This window comes from Mastomys coucha, unplaced genomic scaffold (genome assembly GCF_008632895.1).
Source record: "Mastomys coucha isolate ucsf_1 unplaced genomic scaffold, UCSF_Mcou_1 pScaffold12, whole genome shotgun sequence".
NCBI classification, from domain to species: domain Eukaryota; kingdom Metazoa; phylum Chordata; class Mammalia; order Rodentia; family Muridae; genus Mastomys; species Mastomys coucha.
This window is the reverse complement of record NW_022196894.1, coordinates 96,341,523-96,350,401: the sequence shown is the minus strand read 5'-3', so window position 1 is coordinate 96,350,401 and position 8,879 is coordinate 96,341,523. Positions and strand designations below refer to the sequence as shown.

The following is an 8,879-nucleotide window of genomic DNA, read 5'->3' as shown; positions in this document are numbered from 1 at the left end:
CCAGGCTGGCTTCAAACTCAGAAATCTGCCTGTCTCTGCCTCCCAAGTGCTGGGATTAAAGGCGTGCGTCACCACTGCCTGGCCCCTTCTAGCTCTTTCATTGAACACAAAATCACTTGCTGTAGGACTGTTTTGTCTCTGAGGAGAGCGAGAGAGCTCTTCTACAGTCCTGCCACCCTGCCACCATGCACACTGCTGTAGAACTGTCTGGTAAGGGTGACAATTTAGGTACAGTGGTGCCTGCCACCAGAGAGATGTTTGTAATGCAGGTCAGCTGGAAGGGGGACTTTCTGTGGACATATTTAGATTGGTCATAATGATGGTGGAAAGAGGTAACAGGTCCACTCAGCCTCACAATGTACATAATTTAGAAACCTTTCTCTTGGAGAATAGTGTTTTTTTCCCAGAACACAGATAACAAAGAGGACAGACATTCTGTGCCCCGGTAAGTGACAGATTGGCCTTGATTAGAGGGGAGAAGTGAAGCTAGAAGAATCAAAGGAGGAGGTTTCACAGGGCAGCCAGGAAAACTAGATTCTAAGATACAGATATGGAGAGTTGTTCTGTTGCTGACAGCCTCCTGAAGGTCAGAGGTGAGGACTGGAGGCCTTTGAAGATGTAAGTTCTTATTTCTATTTATTGTATGTCTGGGCATGCATTTGCCACAGTACAAATGGGGAGGTCAGAAGACAACGCTTTAAGAACTGATTCTCTCCTTCCTTCTCGCTTCTGTGTTCCATACTCTAGTGGCTCTCTGACCCTAGAGTTTCCAACGAGCTCTCCAGTCTCCACTTCTCATCTTGTCAAAGGAATTCAGTCCTTGGCACAGCCTGAGCCAGCATGGTAGCCCACAGCTGTAATCTTAGTATTTGGGAGGTAGAGGCAGGGAGATCACTGTAGGGTCATCTTTGTCTATATAATGAATTCAAGGCAAGCCTGGACTACATAAGGCTGGTCAGAAAGAATGAAAGGAAGAGAGGTAGGAAAGAAGAAAGTGTACAATGAGCAGGACAGGTAACAGGACATCATTGGGGCTCAGCAGGTGGATTTGAGGAGAAGCAAATAGCCCTTTAAAAAAAGAAAAAAAGGGGGCTGGAGAGATGGTTCAGTTGTTAAGGAGCACTGACTGCTCTTCCAAAAGTCCTGAGTTCAAATCCCAGCAACCACATGGTGGCTCACAACCATCCGTAATGAGATCTGATGCCCTCTGGTGTGTCTAAAGACAGCTACAGTGTACTTACATATAATAAATAAATCTTTAAAAAAAAAAAAGAAAAGGAAAAAAATTTGCAAAATCAAGAAATGAGTTGACAGACATACTTGGGTAGGTCTATAAAGAGTAAATGAACAAGTAGGCACATTAGGAAAAATCTCCAGAGATTGAGCACCAAGAATTAGAGAGATACTGGGCAGGGCAGAGGACACAACTTTAGCCCCCAAGTTGAGGAAACAGAGGCAGGATCTCTAAGTTCCAGGTCAGCCAGGGCTACATAATGAGACTTTGTCTTAAACAACCACAAAAGTGTGAGAGACATGAAAAACATCAAAAGGACACTCAGGCTAAGAGAAAACAAACATGGCTCAGTTGTGGAAGCTCTTGACTTTCAGGCAATGTGAACTCAATTCCTAGAAACCACATTAAGAAGTTCTGGTAGAGCCAGGCAGTGGTGGTGCATGCCTTTAATCCCAGCACTTGGGAGGCAGAGGCAGGCAGATTTCTGAGTTGGAGGCCAGCCTGGTCTACATAGTGAGTTCTAGGACAGCCAGGGCTATACAGAGAAACCCTGTCTCAAAAAAAAAAAAGTAGTAGTTCTGGTGTGGTGGTACTGGAGAAGTGGAGACACAGCATCCATGGAGCTCACTGGTCAGCCAGCTTACCCTAATCAGTGAGCACCAGGTCCCAGTGAATGACTATTCCTCAAAAAAGGTGGATAGATCCTGAGACACAGCACCCAAGATTGATTACTGACACCACACACATGCACATGCAACACACACACACACACACACACACACACACACACACACACAGCCTTAGGCTAAGAAGTCTTCTCTGGCCAGATGAGTTACTAGGAATGGGCTTGCTTTTCTGCCTAGAATAAAAAATAAAATAGATCAGGCGGTGGTGGCGCATGCCTTTAATCCCAGCACTTGGGAGGCAGAGGCAGGTGGATTTCTGAGTTTGAGGCCAGTCCAGTCTACAGAGTGAGTTCCAGGGCAGCCAAGGCTACACAGAGAAACCCTGTCTCAGAAAAAATAAAATAAAATAAAATAAAATAAAATAAAATAAAATAAAATAGATTAAAAAAAAAATAAAATAGATGAGCCAACAGCTCTCGTGGACCCAGACAGCAAAGAGGTAATATTGTCCACAGAGGCCAGGAGAGGAAGTTGGTTCCCAAAATTGGAGTTACAAATGGTTGTCAGCTGCCACATGTGTGCTGGGAACTGAACCCTGGTCCTCTGGAAGAGCAGCTAGTACTCTTTAACTGTGGATCCATTTCTCTAGAATCACAGATGGGATAGTTCTTACATAATGTTGTTAGTAAGACCTCTAATACATTAATACTTGATAATAACACTAATCATTAATGAGATTTCCATGTGTAGTAGCTTTTTTTGATTATGAATATTTTATTTAAACATTTATTTTATTGATTTTTTTTTACATTTATTTTTAATTATATGTCTGTCTGTGGGTGGGTATGGACATATGGGTGCAATACCTGCAGACACCAGAAGAGGGCATTAGATCCTCTAGAGTTGTAGAGGTGATTATGGGCTGCCCAGTGTTGGTGCAGGAAACAAGACTCCAGTATTCTGGAAGAACTGAACCATTTTTCTGGCTCCAGTTATTAAAATTTTGATGTTGAGTGTTATTCAGTACTAAAAAGAATATTTAATAAAAATTTAAAATTTTTTTGTTTTGTTTTTTTGTTTGTTTGTTTGTTTTTTGTTTTTGTTTTTCGAGACAGGGTTTCTCTCTGTAGCCCTAACTGTCCTAGAACTCACTCTGTAGACCAGGCTGGCCTTAAATTCTTTATTTTAAAGATTGTATTAGTTTTAATTATGCAAGCATTTATGTGTGGGTATGTACCCGTGAGTGCCCAGGGAGGCCAGAGGTATTGGATCCTAAGATAAAGTTACAGGCAGTTGTGAAATGTCTGATGTGGATGCTGAGGGCCAAACTCCGGTCCTCTGCAAAAATAATTCATACTCTTAACCACTGAGCCATTTCTCCAGCCATTTATTTACTTACTTGTTTGTTTGTTTGTTTATGTGTGGGGGTTTGGAAAGGGGCACACACATGTCACAGCTGGCATGTAGAGGTCCAAAACAAGGGAGGAGTCCGTTCTCTCTCTCTGCCGTATGGGCTCTGGGACTTAAACTCAGGCAAGCAGACTTGGGCAGCAAGTGCCTTCCCCCACTGAACCATTGCACTGTTCCTAAAATATTTTTGATCATCACTTGTTGAACAGAGACTATCAGATACGGACGTGACCTGACCTAGAAGGCAGGAAAGACTCAGTTGCTGAAAAGACTTCTGCTTACAGATTTTGATGTTTTGAGGTTTTTGTTGTTGTTGTCTGAGGAGGGAGTTGAGACATGATCTAATATAGTCTAGGGTAGCCTTTAACCTACTGTGTAACCAAGGCTGGTCTTGAACTCCTGATTCTTCTGTCTCCAGCTCCCAGGTTACAGGAATGTGGCACCACACTTAGCTTGTTCATGTGTTTGTTTTATAAAAGCTAACAAAGTCAGATTTTAATAAATTCTGATAATGGTGTTGGTAAAATATTTTGCCCTAAAGTAATATGAGATGCCATTCCCCCCCCACACACCCCTTTCAATGGGTTTCTCTACTTTGATGTTCTATCTTTAAAATAGGGAGAATTGCTCCTGTGGGATTTGCTGAGTTGTTTTGTTATTGTGCATGCTTTTCTCTACCTTGGAGTTCTGGCTCTGTGGACCACCTTAGTGTTTTTCCACAAGAGTAAGAGCTATTCCCTGTTAGTCTATGTTAGGAAGCTGCCCCAGGACCCCAAAAGGCAACAATAAAGGGCCTGTGCCAGCTTTCCCTAGAGTTACTTGTGCTATAAGTGAGCAGGGCTGCCTTCTTAAGGAACTTCTCCTTACAGGAGTTATTGCGGTCAGAACCTGGGCTCCGGTGGCCCCGACACGCCAAACTCAGCAGCCTGTCCTCAATGGGCTGCTTACAAGACAAGTAACGATGTAAAGCGGAGAAAGGAGATGCACTTGGTGTAACCACCATGTTGGGGAGAGATGCAGACATAGGCCTCTAGTAACTACAACTGCCATGTAGGGGTTTGTACATGAATTTTAGGTCTAAACAAAAGGCAAGAGGCCAACATAGCTAAGTTCTGGTCAAGGTGTAGCCCTGCCCATCACTTACCGATCATTGTCTTAACTCTAACCACTCTGCACGGTTCTCTGACAAGTTACCAGAATTGTTTGAAATCTCTTACGGTCTAGGTTCCTCCTCATCCTGGTTCTACACTTCGGCCTTTTCCTTCCAACAAAAGATCCTTGTGGAGACTCTAATTCCTTGGGAACCATTGTTTCCATAGTCTGACAGCCAAAGTGAGGGCCCAGGTGTGTGTCTCTTTGAATATCTTCATTCTTTCAGGATGGCTAGCTACACTCTGAGAATGAGGAAAGCATTTCAGACACAGAAGTGAACATTTGTCAGTGGCCTTCCATCTCCTTCTACCCAGAAGTCTAGGTCTGTTCCCAGAGATACTGCATATTGCTTGAGACCTGTGAATGCTGCACAGCAATCTGGGCAAGGATCAGTCAATGGTTTAGCTGAGGCAGAATGATGCCAGGGCCTATTTAGGCACAGGCTGTACCAAAGTAAGGCTGAGTCACAAAGTAGGTCAGGAGGACACCATCTTGTGGCCTCAGTCATGCAACCTCAGGCAGATTACAGCTCTTCTCAGGTGTGACCCAGGACATGAACTGCACACCTAGTATTAGATAGACTATGGCCTCTAGAATGCTAAGTGAAGAATGAACAGGAACAAGTAGCCTTGTTTTCTTTGTGCATTCAGTGACCTGTTTGGTAGCCAAGAAAGGAACCACACCTGAGCACACTTGTGGGCAGGATGGTGCTGTGTGCATGATCCTTGGGGAACCAACTTCCAGAATGCAGGCCCAGAGCCAGTCTTCCTCACTGACTTTTCTTCCACGTCTTTAAGACCTTCTCTACCACTAATTCCCATCAAGATGATGAAGACTTTGAAGTCCCACTGATGCCTATCATCTTTGCAGATACAATCAAAGGTTGAGGAATGGTAAAGCCTTCACTGAAGAGAACATAAACAAAGAACAGTGGATAGATAGGAAAGACTCAAGAGCACATACTGAGTGGGAAATGTGGAGATTAGCAGGGACTCAGGATCCTGCCCTGACCCCCAGTCAGGTCATGATGCTCTCTCCAAAGGTTAGTGAGAAGCAGCCTTGGGGGACAGCAGGGGAAGACTGGCCTGAAATCATGTAGGACAAGGGTAGGGACAAAACAGGGATGCTTGTGGGTATGTGGTAACAAACTTGGACTATAAAAACCTGAAAGGAACAAACAAAAACTGTAACAAAAGATGGAAATGAGAACATGAGAAGTGAAAACATGAAAATTAAAAGTTGATTTTGCAAATATTTTGTTTTAACAGAGACATCTTGTTTTGTTTTGTTGTGATGTCTCTCTGACCCCCTTACAGCACCATGGCCTCCTCCCTCTCCTGGGATGACAAGTGGAGACCCAGCACACAATGTCCCGCCTCTACCATAGGCATGGGATCCCTGAGGACCCAGGACAGGTAAGAGCCAGAGAAACCTGACACACATCTGCCTTGAGTAATTAGTGAGATCTCGATCGTCAACTTGATGGTCTTTAGAATGCTCATGGAAACAAATTTCTAGGTATGCCTGTGAGGGAGTTTCTAGATTAAGTTAATAAACACAGTATCACCTAGTAGGCTTAGGTCCCAGACTAAATAAAAAGGAGAGCTGAGCACGGCACTCAGCACTTCTCAGCTTCCTTCTCAGCTTCAAGTCCTGCCACCATGATGGGCTCTGTGCCTAGGAACTGTGAGTCAGAATAAATCCTGCCTTCCTTAAGTTGCTTTTGTCAAGTAACAATAACAATAACAGTAACAGTAACAATGAAGAATAATATAAGAAAACCTAATATACTTAGGTTTTTTTTGTTTGTTTTTGTTTTGTTTTGTTTTGTTTTTGACACAACTCAGGGTGAGCCTCCTACCTCAGCCTCTCAAGTGCTGTTGTTACAGGCACAAGCCACAACACCCAGCTCTGGATTTTTCTTTTCATACAAATCACCATGCTTTAACTCACAGGTTTCCTTCTTCATCTGCATTTCATCTGCATTTCTTAGTGTGATTCACTTCACATAAGGGATCATACTAAACAGAATACAGACCAGAACAACTAACATCAAAGTCAGTCAAGGGCAGACCTGTTAGAGAACGCCTGCTCAGATCAGAGGCATCTCAGAAGTAGTCAGGCACAATGACATCTTAGCTAGGCAGCCAATAGACGCCTTCGACTCAGATGCATCAAATTGTCATGTTGGAAGCAACTCTTTTTTCTCTCCTTTGGTTTTGGTTTTTTTTTTGAGACAGAGTTTCTCTGTGTCACAGCCCTGGCTTTCCTGGACTTGCTTTGTAGACCAGACCTGTCTCAAACTCACAGAGATCTCCCTGCCCCTGCCTCCCAAGTGCTAGGACTGAAGGCGTGTGCTACCATGCCTGGCCTTGGAAACAACTCTGAATGCAACAGTGTTGGCAGTGGGCCTTAGGAGACCTGAGGCAACGAGGACTTGTGCTGAGGCTCAGGAAGTGGCTGGCTAGCCATCCTGAGAGAGGTGCGAATCTTGCAGCTGGCTCAGGTGTCCTGAGAGAGGTAGGTCATGCCTGGCTAGCTCTCACCCTCAGTTGCCTCACATCATGCTGCAGAATGGGGGCCCTCTCAGATTCTGGAACTATGCTCTTGGACTTCTCAGCATCCAGACCCCTAAGCTCTACCTCATGCCTCACTTAGTATGCCAATAGGTCAGAGAAAGACAAGTCAGAGACTTCATTCAAAGCTAAGGTAGAGCAGGAGAGAGGGTGCAACTGGGACCAGCTGTGGACCTGAATTTGATCCAAAAATCCATGAAAAAGCCAGGCAGAGTGGCAGGTGCTTGTAATCCCAGCCCCGTGGAGGCGGAAATTAGTGGATTCCTGGGGTCACTAACCAGAAAACCTTGCCTACTTCATGAACTGTGAGAGACCCTGTCTCAAAACAAGGTAGAGGATGCCTGAAAAACAGAACCTGAGGCTGGGACACAGACAGACAGACAGACAGACAGACAGACAGAAAGAGAGGGAGAGGGAGGGAAGGAGGGAAGAAGGAGAGTAGCAGGCGGGAGTAGGATTCTTTCTGTGTGGGTAGGTGGGGCTATTTTGTGTTTTGTCTTGTTTCTCCTCATAATCGAACTTAACAGAGGTTCAGCCCAGAAGGAAGTCTTCTGGAAAGATGTCTGTGGTCCTCTGCCACTCAGGGTCTCATCATAGTCCTATAGAACTCAGTGTGGGCCACATCTTGTTTAGTATTTCCCACTAGTGTGTAAATGAGGTTAGTTTAAGGCTTCGACTCCAGTTCTTTCAGAAGTCCACTTCATCCCTAGGACTCTTGATCTGCAAGGGAGCCATCAGCTCCCATGTGTCACCAGCATAAGACAAGTAAGGCTCGGGGCCTCCATAGTTGCCCATGTGCTTAGCAGATGCCTGAAAGCTGACCCCGCCACAGCAACACTCATGGTCCTGGATGCTCCTGGTATAACCTCACCTGGCTGTTGAGAAACATAGGACCCTTGCTTCAACCCAGACTTCATGTTCCTTCCTTTCTTACAAATGGAAGATGTAACATCTGTTTTTTTCCACACCACACTGTTCCTAAGAGCTAAACCCAGAGCTTGCAACATCTGGTTCCTGGTTCCTTCAATGTTTCTAATTCCTTTTAAACCATCTTTGGTCAATTTACTTATGGACTAGTCCAAAATGTATTGTTGACCAAGATCCTGGGAGTTTTATATGCTGGTCTTTGCTGTTTCTGCTGGCTTTTCCAGTGATTCTATACCTCTGAACCTGGTTCTATGGGGGCAGTCTCCTTGGAGTCTCTGGGGTACCAACAAAATTGACTTCTAGAAGGGCTTCTGATAGAGGTGCTACTTAGTCTGACAACCCTGTGTTCCTCGCTCCCCAAACCAAATCTATTCATTGCAATCCCACCTTTGCCAGGTGGTGGTACACAGTTTTAATCCCAGCATTTGGGAGGCAGAGGCAGGCAGATCTCTGAGATTGAGACCAGCCTGGTCTACAGAGTGAGTTTCAGGACAGCCAGTGCTACACAGAGAAACCCTCTCTCAAAAAACCCAAAAGAGAAGAAGAGGAAGAGGAGGAGGAGGAGGAAGAAGAAGAGGAGGAGAGGAAGAAGAAGAAGAGGAGGAGAGGAAGAAGGAGGAGGAGGAGAAGGAGAAGAGGAAGGAGGAGGAGGAAGAGAAGAAGAAGAAGAAGAAGAAGGAGGAGGAGGAGGAGGAGGAGGAGGAGGAGGAGGAGGAAGAGGAAGAGGAGGAGGAGGAGAAGGAGGAGAAGTAGGAGAAGAAGGAGGAGAAGGAGAAGAAGGAGGAGAAGGAGGAAAAGAGGGAGGAGGAGGAGGAGAAGGAGGAAAAGAAGAAGGAGGAGGAGGAGGAGAAGGAGAAGAGGAAGGAGGAGGAGGAGGAAGAGGAAGAGGAGGAGAAGGAGGAGAAGTAGGATAAGAAGGAGGAGAAGAAGGAAAAGAAGGAGGAGGAGGAGGAG

General features: G+C 45.1%; 1 long non-coding RNA gene across 1 annotated transcript in view; it reads left to right on the top strand.

The window, feature by feature from the left end:
• The first annotated feature begins 4,494 nt into the window (after positions 1-4,494).
• LOC116086198 overlaps positions 4,495-8,879 on the top strand; it is an 8,318-nt gene continuing 3,933 nt past the window's right edge. Inside the window, exons 1-2 of the long non-coding RNA XR_004116850.1 lie at positions 4,495-4,614; positions 5,739-5,837. This is a non-coding gene — a long non-coding RNA (uncharacterized LOC116086198). The remainder of the gene's footprint in view (positions 4,615-5,738; positions 5,838-8,879) is intronic.